Source organism: Vombatus ursinus, unplaced genomic scaffold (assembly GCF_900497805.2).
Source record: "Vombatus ursinus unplaced genomic scaffold, bare-nosed wombat genome assembly UNPS02007344.1, whole genome shotgun sequence".
In the NCBI taxonomy this organism is placed as follows: Eukaryota; Metazoa; Chordata; class Mammalia; order Diprotodontia; family Vombatidae; genus Vombatus; species Vombatus ursinus.
The window spans coordinates 2,305,010-2,320,205 of record NW_020947122.1 but is presented as its reverse complement, the minus strand read 5'-3'; the positions used below and the strand labels follow the sequence as shown (position 1 = coordinate 2,320,205).

The window sequence follows — 15,196 nt, the reverse complement described above, 5'->3', positions numbered from 1 at the left end:
ACCTAGCTGTTCCTCAAACAAGATGTTCCTTCACTGAATTCCAAGCATTTTCACTGACTGTCCTTCAATTCTCCCTCCTCATCCCTTCCTCCTGATCTCCCTGGTCTCCTCCAAATGCCAGAAATCCCACTTTCTACAGGAAGCCCTTCCCAATGCCCCTTAATCCGATTGATTATTTTCAATTTCTCCCATATATATCATTTGTCCACAGTCATTTGAAGTTGTATCCAAAATTAGACCATGAGCCCTCCAAGGGCAGCCACTGTCTTTTGCCTTTAATCCTCAATACATAGCACAATGCCTACCTGGCACATCGTAGGTGCTTAATGAAGTTAGACTAGACAGTGATAACCACTGATGTCTATTACAACTTCAAAACTCTCTATTTGTGTGACTGTCACCACGATACAGGGGAAAAAATCTGGAGACAGAACCTGGATTCATTTCCCACCTCTGATCCTGACTACCTAGGTAACCTTTGACAAGTCACTTAACTTTCTTGAGCCTCAGTTTCCTCATATGTAAAATGAGGTGGTTGGACTAGTAGTCAAACCCTGAATCTGTGAATCTATGTTATTTCCAAAGCGCTTTGGTATTTGACATCAGATGTCACATTCACCGACCTCTATGTCTTCCCTATAACAATCAATTAAGTGTTATTTATATGCCAGGGAATATGCTAGGTGCTAAATATATGTGTGGATAGACAGACAGACAGAGAGATGTGTGTGTCTGTGTGTACAAATACATATATAAATACCTGGCCTCAAAGGGTTTACATTCCATTGGGAGTGGGAGAGCAACATGTTCACATTTAAGTAAATAGAAAACATATACAACTCCTATATAGATGATTCTATATAGGCTGTGCCTCCCTCTACAGCTCCTTTCCCCCAAACACAGACCCACAGACCCACACACACTCACACACACACACACACACCTTTACTGGTTCCCTTCCTGCACTCCAAGAACTCTGAAGAAAATAAAGCAAAAACAAATCAAGAAGCTGAAATGATGGAAATAAAAGTGCATACCAAACAATTCATAATTCAGAGAGTTCCATGGAGGTTTCTAGACAAATCAGATCCTATTGCCCTTTCCATCATAGTTTATAAATTGTCTCTTCCTTGTTTCCCATCAAATTGTGAGATGGCCTGGACCCAATTAAGAGGGATAATGGTAGACACTTGCAATGACTAACAACACAAACATATACTTCAAAAACAGGCAATCCCAACTCAATTGGTTACAGAAGCCAATTGGTTTCAATGGTAATTCAGATAGGATTAAGGGGTGGCCAATGCAAAACACTCACAAATCTACACATAACAGCCCCCCAAAGGATCGTTTCAGAAGCACTTTATTCTTAAAGCAAATTAAAGCAAAATAAATTTGAGTCCACAAAAAAAAAATAACAGACTTTCCTTTAGGTTACTTAAGAGTCCTTAGAGGAAACTATAAAGCACAGGCATCTCATCTTTATTCTCTATTAGCTAACGCTATAGATTTCATACTGTAAGGGGTAAGGGAGGGGGGAGGGGAAAACTGTCAATCCTAAAGAAATCTGATTGGAGTGAAATTAGAGAGTATGAAATTTGTGCTGGTTGTTTTATTCCTTCCTGATCTATATATTTTATGTTCACTCAAGATCTAGGAAGCCAGGAGATCCGGACATCAGTTTCTCCATATGGAAAATGAGTGGGCTGCCTTGGATTATCTCCAAGGCCTATTCCAATTCCAAACTTATCTCATATCGACAAAAGAATAAGACAGATCTAAGAAAAGATCTGTAAAACCCAAAGACATAACTAACTTGTTGTAATATACCTGGAATTTCTCTCTGAAAGTGACACAGAAAATATCACTGAATACAGAAAACCCTTCGCTGAAGCTTATTGTAAAAGCTGTGATCTGTCCCCATCATTAAAACTTCCATCTAGCTCCCAACAATCGAAAACTCTATGGAACCGGAGGGAGCCTAGTCCTAGATGGCAGAGCCAGCCCAACCCTTTCACTTTGCCAATGGGAATCTAAGCCCCAGAGAGGACTACTCTAAGGTATTCTTTTTTTTTTGAAAGAGAGTTATCAAAATATTTTTTTAATTTTTATTTTTCAACATTTACTTCCACAAGATTTTGAGTTCCAAATTTTCACCCCATCTTGCCCCTCCCCCCACCCCAAGATGGCATGCATTCTGAATACCCCTTCCCCTAGTCTGCTTTCCCTGCTATCTCTCCCTGCCTTCCCCTTCTATTTTCCTGTAGAGCAGGATAGATTTCGGTATCCCATTTCATGTATTTCTTATTTCCCAGTTGCATGTGAAAACATTTTTTTTTAAACATGTGTTTTTTAAACTTTGGGTTCCAAATTTTCTCCCTTCCTCCCTCCCCACCCACCCTCATTGAAAAGGTAAGCAACTCAACATAGACTATATATGTGCAGTTATGCAAAACACTTCCATAGTAGACATGCTGTGAAAAACCAACTCTATTTCCCTTAATCCTATCCTGCCCCCCCATTTATTCTATTCTTTCTTTTGACCCTGTGTCTCCTCATAAGTACTTGCTTCTGATTACCCCCTTTCCCAATCTGCACTCCTCTCTATCAACCCCCTACTCTCTTGTCCCCTTCCCCTCCTATTTTCCTGTAGGGTAAGACAGATTTCCATACCCAACTGAGTGTGTATGTTACACCCTCCTGAAGTCAAATCCTATGACAGTAAGATTCACTCATTTCCTCTCACCTTCCCCCAGTTCCCCTCCACTGTAAGAGCCTTTTCTTTTCTGTTTTTTGTGAGATAATTTACCCCATTCTACCTTTCCCTTTCTCCTTCTCCTAGTATAATCCTCTCTCACCCCTTAATTTTATTCTCCAGATATGAAACCTTCATCTTCAACTCACCCTGTGCCCTCTATCTATTTATCTATCTATCTATCTATCTATCTATATACATATAATTTTTTTCCCTCCAAGTACCCTAATACTGACAAAGGTCTCATTAAGTTACAAATATCATCTTTCCATGCAGGAATGTAAACAGTTCAACCTTAATAAGTCTCTTATGATTTCTCTTTCCTGTTTACCTCTTCATGTTCCACTTGAGTCTTGTATTGGAAAGTCAAATTTTCTATTCAGCTCTGGTCTTTTCATTAAGAATGCTTGAAAGTCCTCTATTTCATTGAATGACCATTGTTTCCCCTGAAGGATTATACTCAGTTTTGCTGGGTCGGTGATTCTTGGTTGTAATCCTATCTCCTTTGCCCTCTGGAATATTATATTCCATGCCCTATGGTCCCTTAATGTAGAAGCTGCTAAATCTTGTGTTATCCTGATTGGGTTTCCACAATACTTGAATTGTTTCTTTCTGGCTGCTTGTAATATTTTCTCCTTGACCTGGGAACTCTGGAATTTGGCTACAATATTCCTAGGAGTTTTCCTTTGGGGATCTCTTTCAGGAGATAGGTGGATTCTTTCAATTGCTATTTTGCCCTCTGGTTCTAAAATATCAGGGCAGTTTTACTTGATCATTTCTTGAAAGATGATGTCTAGGCTCTTTTTTTGATCATGGCTTTCAGATAGTCCAATAATTTTTAAATTCTCTCTCCTGGATCTATGTTCCAGGTCAGTTGTTTTTCTTGTGAGATATTTCACATTGTTTTCTAATTTTTCATTCTTTTGGATTTGTTTTACAGTGTCTCAATTTCTCATAAAGTCACTAGCTTCCAATTGCTCTTTTCTAATTTTTAAGGAAGTATTTTCTTCAGTAATCTTTTGGACTTCCTTTTCTATTTGTCCAACTTTGCTCTTTAGGGATTTCTTTTCTTCATTGGCTTTTTGGACCTCTTATGCCATGTGGGTTAAGCTGTTTTTTAAGGTGTTATTTTCTTCAGTATTTTTTTGGGTCTCCTTTAGCAAGCTGTTAACTTGCTTTTCATCATTTTCTTGCATCACTCTCATTTCTCTTCACAGTTTTTCCTCTACTTCTCTTACTTGCTTCTCAAAATCCCTTTTGAGCTCTTCCAAGGCCTGGGATTCATATTTTTCTTGGAAGTTTTGGATGTAGCAGCTTTGACTGTGTTGTCTTCTTCTGGTTGTATGTTTTGATCTTCTTTGTCACCAAAGTAAGATAATATAGTCTGACTCTTTTTGCGCTGCTTGCTCATGATCCCACCCAATTACTTGAATTTTAAACTCTTTGTTAAGGTAAGAGTCTGTTTCCAATGTGGAGAATGTATTGTCCCAAGCTTTGGGGGTTTGTACAGCTGTTTTCAGAGATACTTTTAGGGACCTGTAAATTTTCAGTTCTTCCAAGGTGCTATGATAAGGGGTGAGGTGTTTCCTCTCCACAGCCACAACAAACTCCACCACACCAGCGTTCCTCCTAGCCCCAGGACTGCCCCTCAGAACTGTGACCTAGATCCAAGCACCGGTAAAGCAAGGGATTCCTGCCTCAGCCCTGGCAACGAGATCCTTGCAATCCCCCTCTGATCAGCCACTCGATTCCCCCTTAGTCTGTGGGGTGGAAGCTCAGAAGCCAGTCGCTGCCCTTGGGGCAGCTGAGATCTAGCTTCTTCTCTCACCATAGTAACAGACTTTTCCCACTGACTTTCCAAGTTGTCTTTGGCATTTGTGGGTTGAGAAATCTGGAAACTGCCACAGCTGCCCGCGATTCAGTCCTCTGAGACCTGCTCCAGGGTCGCTGCGGCCTGCATGCCCACGCTGCACTGCGCTCCTCTCCCAGCCCGGCACTATATACCTTCCCAATCAGCCATCCAGGTTGTCTTGGGCTGGAAATTTGTTTTACTCTGTTTTTTTGTGGGTTCTGCTGCTTTAGAATTTGTTTAGAGCCATTTTTTGTAAGCATTTGGAGGGGTTTGGGGGAGAGCTCTAGCAAGTCACTGCTTTCCCTCCGACATCTTGGCTCCACCCCCTACTCTAAGGTATTCTTTAGACTGTTTAACATAGACCAAGAGTTCCCATAATGCCTAAGAATATTACAGACTTCATGAATTAACTGAAAGTTATCTCGTGTGTGTGTGTGTGTGTGTGTGTGTGTGTGTGTGTGTGTGTGTGTGTGTGAGAGAGAGAGAGAGAGAGAGAGAGAGAGAGAGAGAAAATGCCCTATACTTAGTTATAGACTGAAATGTTTTGCCTTCAGTTTGTTATTTTGGCCACATTATTCTCTGCCATTTGTTCAACATCCATTTATTTATTATGCCAGTATAAGTCACTGGGGCAGAAGAGTACAAAGATAAACCATGATGTTGCCCCTTTTCTTATGGAGCTTACAATCCAGTGAGACACCTACGCTTTATAAACAAACAACTATGAGTTAGAATATAATGTCTATAAGAGATACAAAGACTGTAGTTATTCCAAAAGATCAGATTTAGTCACAGAATGATGAAGTTTTAAGAGGTAGATGTCACCTTACACAGCCATTCAATCATCCCTTACCCTCAAATAAGAAAAAGGAAACTCAAAATACAGCCATCTAGAATGGCCCATCATCACATGTAAATGATCAAGATATGACCAGAACATCAGCATTCTGATTCTAGGGTCATTGATTATTCTACTGTACTATGTTGGATTTGAGGAGAAAATACGTCCAATCTGGAGTATGGCTGACAATCTCTAGATGTTCTCAAGTATGAAAATAGGTTAAACCATGTTCCTCTCTCCTTAGAGTCTCGTAATAATAACTTACAGTTCTAGAGAGCTTTACTGTTTACAAATCACATTCTTCATTAAAACTATGGAGTAGTAGATTGTGCTATTACTAGTCCCATTTCACAGATGAAGAAAAAGGGGTGAACTGACTTGCCCTCTGTTTGGCTACTAATTTAATTCAGTAAGTATTTATTGAGCATCTACTATGTGCCAGGGAACTTTACGAGGACACACAAGGACAAAAAACTCAACGGTCCCTTGTTACCTCTCCTCAAGAAGTTTTTACATTCTACCCTCTTGTGAAAGGTGGGGTTTAAGCCTAGGTTTTTCTGATTCCAAGTAAAGCACTCTATTCACTATACCATACTATGCCCCCAGAAACCAGTAATTAAAGTGGCTGCAGTAACTGGGCTAAATGTTGTGTCTATCTCAGAAGAACTAGGCAGAACCTCAGTTTATGCCCTTGTCTTTCTGCACGGTGTCAGTATTTGTCAGTGATGATATTTGCTATTTCATCTTTTGTCTAGCTTCATTGTGGGTAATCAGATACAGATGAACTTTCCTTACTCAGAACAGCTTCTTCCAAAATAAGATTTACCAACGGCCAAAGGAGGCAGTAAGATTAAAGAACCAAATTAAATTCCCAATTCAAACAAAATAAACAGAATTCCAAGCATTCAACGGTGGCTCTACACAAAGAGTTAAACTTCCATCATACTTTATGTTTTCAGGCAACCATAACAGTCAAGCTTCCTTCTCATTTGCTAAGTCAACTTGGAGATTACCAAAAAGCAGTTTTCCTCAGGATACCTTACATGCAATCCCATTTATTTTTAAGATATTTAATCTGTAAATCTTGTTTTCTCAAAGGAGAGGCACCAAACAGTCGACTGAGCAGAAAGACACACACAAGCACATACACATTTTCAAAGACATCTCTTAAAAGTTACTTTTCTAATTAAGCTCTTTATAAACTTACAAATTCAACTTCCATGAGCTACAGTTACGGTGTGAGCAATGAGGGCATTTGATTTCAAGATGTTATTAAATTTAGTTATTAGCTGAAGACACAATGCAGAAATAAGCACTTGTGCAAAATTTACAATTATTGTTAGTGTGAGAAAAGCAAAAATGGCTCAGTCCTCATTTACATTATCTACAATAAGCTATAATTTTAAGATTAAATCACTTGATAATTAGTTTATTTTTTTTCTGGAGCACAGTAATTGAGATAAAGCTGACAAAAAAAAGTTATTACTGGTTTTATACCAATCTCAACTTTCAAATCTTTGGTTTTTCTCAGGTTAGGAGTTCTAATTAATGAAAGATTTGTTCCCTTTTTCTAAGCCAATTACCCATTTTTCTCTCTTCCTGATAGACTCTTTTCAACTCCAAGCAATAACTGTACATACTCATACAAATTTAAGTTAGATAACAATGAGATTTCTAGACAATGCCTTCTACGTATTTCCCATAACATCTGAGGCAGTATGGCATATTTAAAAGTCTGATGAATTCAAAGCCCAGCTCTGCTCCTTACCACATGTGTGATCTTAGACAAGTAACTTAGCCTCTACGGGCTTCAGTTTCTTCAACTATAACATGAATTTTAAAAATGAGCCATTTTTACTTTACTCACAGTAACAATAATTGTAAATTTAGCCTAAGTGCTTATTTTTGCATTGCATCTTCAGCTAATAACTAAGTTTAATAACATCTTGAAATCAAATGCCCTCATTGCTCAAACTGTAACTGTAGCTCATGGAAGCTGAATTTATAAGTTTATAAAGAGCTTGATTAGAAGAGTAACTTTTGAGAGATGTCTTTGAAAATGTGTATGTGCTTGTGTGTGTGTCTTTCTGCTCAGTCGACTGTTGAGTGGAAGATGTCTAGGATATCTTCCTGTTCTACAACCTAAAATAACTAGAGAATTCATAAAGATTGCTCCTACTTCCTACCTTAATGTGCCCCTTCCACAGACCTGCTCAGAAAGTAGAGGTAGTTCAGAAGTACAATAATAATTTCTGAAGAATGTCATTTTTAAGATTTAAATCTCATGATAAAGAATTTAGGATATTTATATGACACAGGTCTCTGTAACATGCTGAAGAAATTGTAAAGGATCCATCCAGGAAAAGGAGGGTTAAACACCAGGCAGCAGTCCATGACCAACAGCAGCGTGACCTCTCTCATATTTATCACCACTGGCTATAAGGATTAATTAAGAAGAAAACATATACTCCTGCAAGGTTTGTTCATGTGGTAATAAGATTCTGCAGACATTTAAAAAGAAAATAACACAGAATGTCAGAGCCAGAAGGAACTTTTAGAGATTTCTTCCTATTCTATTTATCCATCCTAACCTTCTTACTGATGAGGATTCTGAGACTCAGATCAATGAAATATCTTAATTTATGTCACACAGTTCTTAAAGAATGGGAACTAGAATCCAGATCTCTAGACGTTTGGTGCAGTATTTTCTTCCATACCCCACAGTGCTCCTACATCCATTAATTAACAAGGATTTACCAAGCATCTATTATATGCCTGATTCTGGAGATACAAAGATGAACGTGAAAACAGTTCCTGGTCTCAGGGAAACTACACAGAACAGGAGGAGACAACATGTAGACAACAGTAAATGAAAAATAAATATGAAATTATATATAATTATATGCATGTATATATATGTATATGTGTATATATAGAGATATAGATATAGATAAAGATAAAGATATAGATATACACACACACAGGCAGCTAGATGGCACAGCGGACAGAGCGTCAGGACTGGAGACAGGAAGACCTGAATTCAAACACATTTACTAGCTATGTGACCCTGGGCAAGTCACTTAACTCCATTTGCCTCAGGCTCCTCAATTATAAAATGAGCTGGAAAAGGAAATGGCAAACCACTGTAGTATCTTTGGCCAAGAAAACCCTAAATGGGGTCACAAAGAGTTGGGCCCGACTGAAAAGACTGAATAAATACACATACATGCATGCATACATATATGATATATATACATATGTACATAAATGTATTTGTGTATATATGTGTGTATATAAATAAATCAAAAGAAATGCCTAAAAGACAGAAGAAACTCACCATCCACGGACATATTAATATGAAAGCATACTTATGAAACCCAGTATGAAAACTAAAATTTTCACACACTCTGAAACAGAAGAGAGAAAGGGAGTTTCTGAGATAACACTCTTACTTTAAAAAAAAAAAAAAGTTTTCTTCTGAGCCTAAGTGGGAATAAATAGGGAAATAGGAAGAATGGCCAGAAACTACAAAAAGAGAGATTTAATCTAGATGAAGTTAAACAAGAAGTCCTAACAATCAAACTTGCTGAAAAGTGGAATGGGCTGCCTTGGAAGGCAGTGAATTCTTCCTTCAATGGAGACTTTGAGTCACGAGCTGAATGAACTTAGCTGAGATGTTGCTGATTGCTTGGGATCCTTCCAGTTCTAAAATTCTATAATTTCCTTAATAGCAACCTTATTGATCTTAATTGTCACAAAATGATTCCCAAAATAAGCAATACCCTAAGTCATAGACTGCTAGAATCACTGACTTTAAACAGTACATGAGTTCTTCTACAACTACTGTAAAGTCTAGTATTGGGGTCACTGGGATACAAGTGGTTTTATAACCTGGAGCAGTAGAATACCAAAAGCTAGATAAGGAAAGCAATTACCACCTACCTATTCCCCCATACCAGGTCATAGACACTTGCTAGTTTCCTAGAAAATCATGCGATTAGAGAAAGTTGCTTCGAATTTCCCCTTCCTCATCCTGGCCAAGCACATTTCTTGTTTGCAAACAGGTCATATGCAGAATGACAGTCTGCTACGTATGTGGGCTGCCATCTTCCTATAGAAACTTCTCAGGAAGCATTATAAGTTGAACTGTGACACTCAGTAGATCATGAGCTGAAATGTACTTCTGACATCAACCTATGTCTATTCCGTTACAGGGTTCTTCCTCAGATTAGAGGAGGTCCGTAGAGGCAGTGATTGACCTTGTGGTCCAATCTGCCTTCAAAAACCAAAGCTTGTCTATACCCTTTCTAGATGTATATATTCTCTATTCTGCTTTGTGGTACCCATTACTATTTCAGATTCTGGATTTCACTGCTCAAAATCACTTGAGTGCTCCAAACATGGTCACATTGTTTCCTGATTGTTATGTTTTTGCTATGGCTCTTGATGGTCTGTCTTCAGGACCCCAGAGAGCCAAGTATCCCAGCATTCTAGTTATCTACCCCATAATGAGTGGTCCACCCTGCTCCTAAACAACCAACCTCAAACATCCCTGACTAGAAAAGAAAGAATTAAATCATTATGTAGAACCATTTTATGCTTTTTATGCATTGATCTACTCTTTTAAATTCTGTGTGATGAGCTGAACAACTGCAGTATTACTCTACAGCTTTCCTTTAGAATTACCAGGCAAATAAATCCAACTTCAGACAGAAGCACATTTAAAAAAAAATTTGAAACAAAATAAATTGGATCAATGCATAAATGCATTAAAAACAAGATAATAAACTCTTTCCATAAATTTACAGGCTTCTCTGGAGCCAGAGTTGTATTATTTGTCTTGCTTCTTGCCTGGCGAATTGATTTCTAAAGTACTAAGCTAGAGACCAGTATTATAATGCCAAAATGTAACATGAAATGGTGGATATATTCTTTATATGAATCATTTTAGGACTGTTCCTAGTGTATATGTAGTATTCCTAGGTCCAGGTGGCTTTAATTTCATGAGCAATCAAAGAAATTAGTGATAATGAAGGCATCAAGAAAACCATGGTGGCATTTAGCATTTTCCCTATACTGATTTCAACACAGACATAACACTAACTTCAAATCTTGGAATTCCAGTCATTGTGCAAGGTGCTGAAGGTACAAAAACCATACAAGCAATGGAACCTTTCTTCTTGATGAGCAGGTTTTTTTTTTTTTTCTTCTCCACTGAACCACAACATAAATTTTCTTTTTTCGGTCTCAAACACTAAATACCCAAGTTTGGAACAGAATCCTGTTCTTCATTTAATGAAGACAAAAGGTCCAACTTATTATGACTTTGTATTTATACTCACCTCATATTTCCTGCCGGGAGATGCTTATAGGCTATTATCTAACCTGTGATCTTAGGCAAATGATAATCTCTATACCTTTCCTCCTCTGTAAAATGGATATAACAGTAGTTTCTCCATCCAACTCATAGGGTTTATTTTGAAATTAATATAATACATGTTTTAAAGGTTAAGAACCCCACAAAATACAAAATGTCATAAATAATTATCAATTGTAATCAATATTATCAAAAATTACCAAGTATTAATATTTATATCAAGAGATAATTATTATATCATCACCATCATCCTTTTGAGGGAATAAGAGAAAAATATTTTTCATTTTCTAAAGGAAATTTAGTATTGTACTCAGCAGAGCTGAAAAACTGATTTTTTTTTTTAAAAAGGACATTTATTTTCCCTTGGTAAGGCTTAAAGATTTCTTCTGACTTTCCCATACTCAAATTCAATCTTCTCCTGAGGGAGATATAACCAACATCCATTCATAATAGATTAATTTTATGCATTCATAGGATGTAATTCTTTCCCACCTTGCTGAGAATTACCTACTTTCAGGAAAGGTGGAAAGGACTCAGGTCTCACAATCACTTCATTATGCCTAGAGCTTTGAAACCATTCCCAAAGTGGATGCTTCATTATGTCTAGGGTTTTCAAACCATTTCCACTTTGGGAATTGGTTTGAAACCATTCCCAAAGTGGATGAACTTTCAATTTCTTTCCCACACCTATTATATTATGTAATTGGGGGACTTGGAGTCTTGAAGATGTGGGTTTGAATCTGTTCTCTGGCACTAAATAGCTATTTGACCATGAGTAGCCCATTTAACCATTCTTAGTCTCAGTTTTGTCATCTAAAAATGAACATAATAATACCTAGAGTATACCTATGGTATACTATAAGACCTATAAGTAAGTGCTAGAGAACCTACTTCACAACACTGTCCAGATGAAAACCTTAAAAGAGTTGTATAAATGTCAATTTTATTATTTAACAGAGGCTGACACTATGAAAGTGATACTTTAAGAATATTAATGTGGCAGCAAGTACAAAATCTGCTGGAGTATATAGAGGTGGTAGTCAAGGAGACTGAGTAAACATGTTTTCAGAGTACAGGCATAAGGTGATAAGGGCCCAAACGAGCGGCAACTATTGCAGGAATGGAGGAAAAGTTCTGTTTGCAAAAAGAAAAAAAATCACAAAGGAAGGAGGAAGGACAAGTTTTAGTGACGTACACCATGTGGGAATTGAAGGAAAGGTTGCAGAGATAATTCCAAGGCATTAGGTCTGAGTAAATGAAAGAATGGTAGTTCTCATCCTCCCAAACACTCTCCCCACCCACAAAAAAAGAAAAATGATGGGAGAAAGCTGCCTTGGGTGAAAAAAAAGATTATGTGTTCAGTTCTCAGTTCTAAATTTGCTGGCAATACATTTCCTCTTAGAAGCGAATGTGTTGGGTGGTGATATTGTAAAGCATTTTGAGTGCATATGAAACATTTTAATTTGAAAATGTCTGCCTGACTTGACACAGGAAATGGGAATCCAAATGCTGACTGCTTGAAATCACCTGTACTTTAATTCTTTAAGGAGGTCATAGAACTTGTTAACTTCCTATCCACTCAGAAGTATGTTATGAAGGCAAATCCTTTCGGCATTAAAAGAGTAATGAAGTTGCATGAGAGTTTAGAGGAAGAATAAATCACTTCTATTTTGCCAGTTTGGAGGGGAGAGCAAATTAGAGAGGAGATCTACGGATGCTTCCATGAAAGCAATGACATTTGGGATGCACCATGACAGACATGTAGTAATTGTATGAATGATATTGGGTGAAGAAAGGAGAGAATCACTCTAAGAGGAAGGGTCAGCATCAAACACAAGTATTCAGTCTAGGACAAAAAATATCTATCAACTTTATCAATGAGCTAGTGACGTAGACATCTTGGGAACTCTACAGAAGGTAGTATATGCTGCCTTCTATAGTCAAGGGTCCAGGGGAGAGAACGTTCAGATTAATGGTATATTTACAAAACAATGTCTTTGTGTAGAAACATGGAACCTAAGAAATGGAAGGGACCTTTGGAGGCCAACCCAAATACCTGCGCAAAAATCCCCTCTCTAGCATCCCCAACAATCATATGGCCTTCATTTGAATCTCCCAAGGCATCCCATTCCACTTTTCTATAGCTCTAATTGTTAGGACGTTCTCCTTATACCTAGTCTACATTTTCCTCTCTACTGCTTCTGACCATTTCTCCTAATTCTGCCCCATGACAAAATTTTAAAAATCTTAAATCCTTCTTCTACCCAACAATCCTGCAGATGCCTGAAGACAGTTATCATGCTCCCCAAATGCCTCTATTCTCTAGGTTAAAACATTCCAATTGCTCATCAATTTGGGAATGGCTGAACAAGTTGTGGTATATGAATGTAATGGAATACTACTGTGCTATAAGAAATGATGAGCAGGCAGACTTCAAAAAAACCTGGAAAGACTTACATCAACTGATGCACAGTGAAATGAGCAGAACCAGAAGAACACTGTATGCAGTAACAGTCACATTGTGGGATGACTGACTTTGATAAATTTGGCTCTTCACAGCAATGCAAGTCTAAGACAACTCCAAAAGACTCACGATGGAAATTGCTATCCACATCCACAGAAAGAACTATGGAGTCTGAATGCAGATGGAAGCATACTATTTTCTCTCCTTTTCCTTTGTTGTTTTGTTTTATTTCTTCATTTTCATGGTTCTTCTCATTACTTCTAATTGTTCTTTACATCATAATTAATGGGAAAATATGCTTAATATGAATGTAAAAAATTCTTAAAATAAAATGAATGTTAAAAAATTTTAATTCCATTTTGTTGACTTGATTCTTAAGTAGTATCTTCTCCAACTCCCTCACCATCCTTCATTTGGCCTCCTCTAGACATTCTCTATCTAGTTTGTCAATGTGCATCTTAAAATGTGATGCTCAGAACCAAGCACAATCCTCCAGATGTGATATGACCAGCACAGATTACGATAGATCTTCACATTCCAAGTCCAAGACGCTATAAACCTCTCTAAATTGTTGCATAAGATAGCACTAGAGTTTTGTTTGCCAGATGGCGCTGAGGATAGACCTCAGGGCCTGGAGTCATAGAACTCAGGGCCTGGAGTCAAAAAGACATGAGTTCAAATCTGACCTCAAATACTTAACAGCCGCTTGAACCTGGGCAAATCACTTAACCTCCATCTTAATTTCCTCATCTGTAATATGGGGACAATAATGGCACCAGCCTCCCAGGGTCCTGGTGGGGATCAAATGGGATAATAATTGTAAAGCATGCATACAGTGCCTGGCATATAATAGGCTCTTAAGAAATGTTTATTTTCTTCCATGCCATATAGTGAATGATCTCATACACAGAATTCACACCTATGTGCCTATGTATATTTACAGTTTTCCTGGAGATGGGGAAAAGGCATGATGAAATCTGGGAGTTTTTTGTACATATCATTCTATGGAATGGGCAATGATATACTGGAAAGCTGGAGAAAAGGAACATGGCTTCAAATCCTAGCTCTGATGTTACTCCCTATGTGACCATGGACAAATTACTTTACATTTGGGCTTCTGTTTCCTCATTTGCAAAATGAGGTGGCTGAACAAGAACTTAACCCAGAGAAAATAAGTTCCTTGAGGTCACATCCTGTTTTGCCTTGGTCTTTATTTCTCCCCTGCACAGTCAAGCGCAAATGCTGAATAAACGCTTGCTGGTTGATCAATTTCCTTTTGGCATCAAATTTTTCTCTTAGTACCTATTAATTTAGTTTGCTCAGCTAGAACTCTTAACAGTTTATTATCTCATATGGTGCTGTTGGTTGCCACCTACATGAAAAGTCTGACGCTACAACCAAAAATAAATCTCACACCAGAAACTCCAAAATATTGAAGTCTACAGTATCATCTGTTATCCAGAACAAATATTCTCACATTGTTACAGAAAGCTATGTCCCCAAATTTACTCATTCATTTATTTTAAACAAAGTAGACAGATGGCTTTTACTTAAAAATAACAACAAAGGACAGGCCAGGGAATACACTATGCAGTCCTTTGTATTCATTCAGAAAGCTCCTCAAGGAACTTTTCCATTGGGTATGTAATCAACGAAAATAAAAAGCATGTGGCAGAATTTTTATTGAAATTAAAAGGTAACATTTTTATTTTACTTTTAAACCTTGAAAAAAGGAAACTCTTGCCCTTTTTATGAATTAAGGGAATATTATAAAAACCCTTTGACCCTGCATTGTTAACTCAGTTCAACTCAACAGATGCTTATTAAGCAGTGACTTTGTGCTCTCCTGAGCACTGAGGATACAAATACAACCCCTGACCTCAAGTTCCTTACAGTAAGTCAATATA

The 15,196-nt window shown here is 37.7% G+C and overlaps 1 protein-coding gene across 2 annotated transcripts in view; it reads right to left on the bottom strand.

The window, feature by feature from the left end:
• FAT3 (FAT atypical cadherin 3) overlaps positions 1-15,196 on the bottom strand; it is a 544,819-nt gene that overhangs the window by 414,456 nt on the left and 115,167 nt on the right. The window lies entirely within an intron of this gene.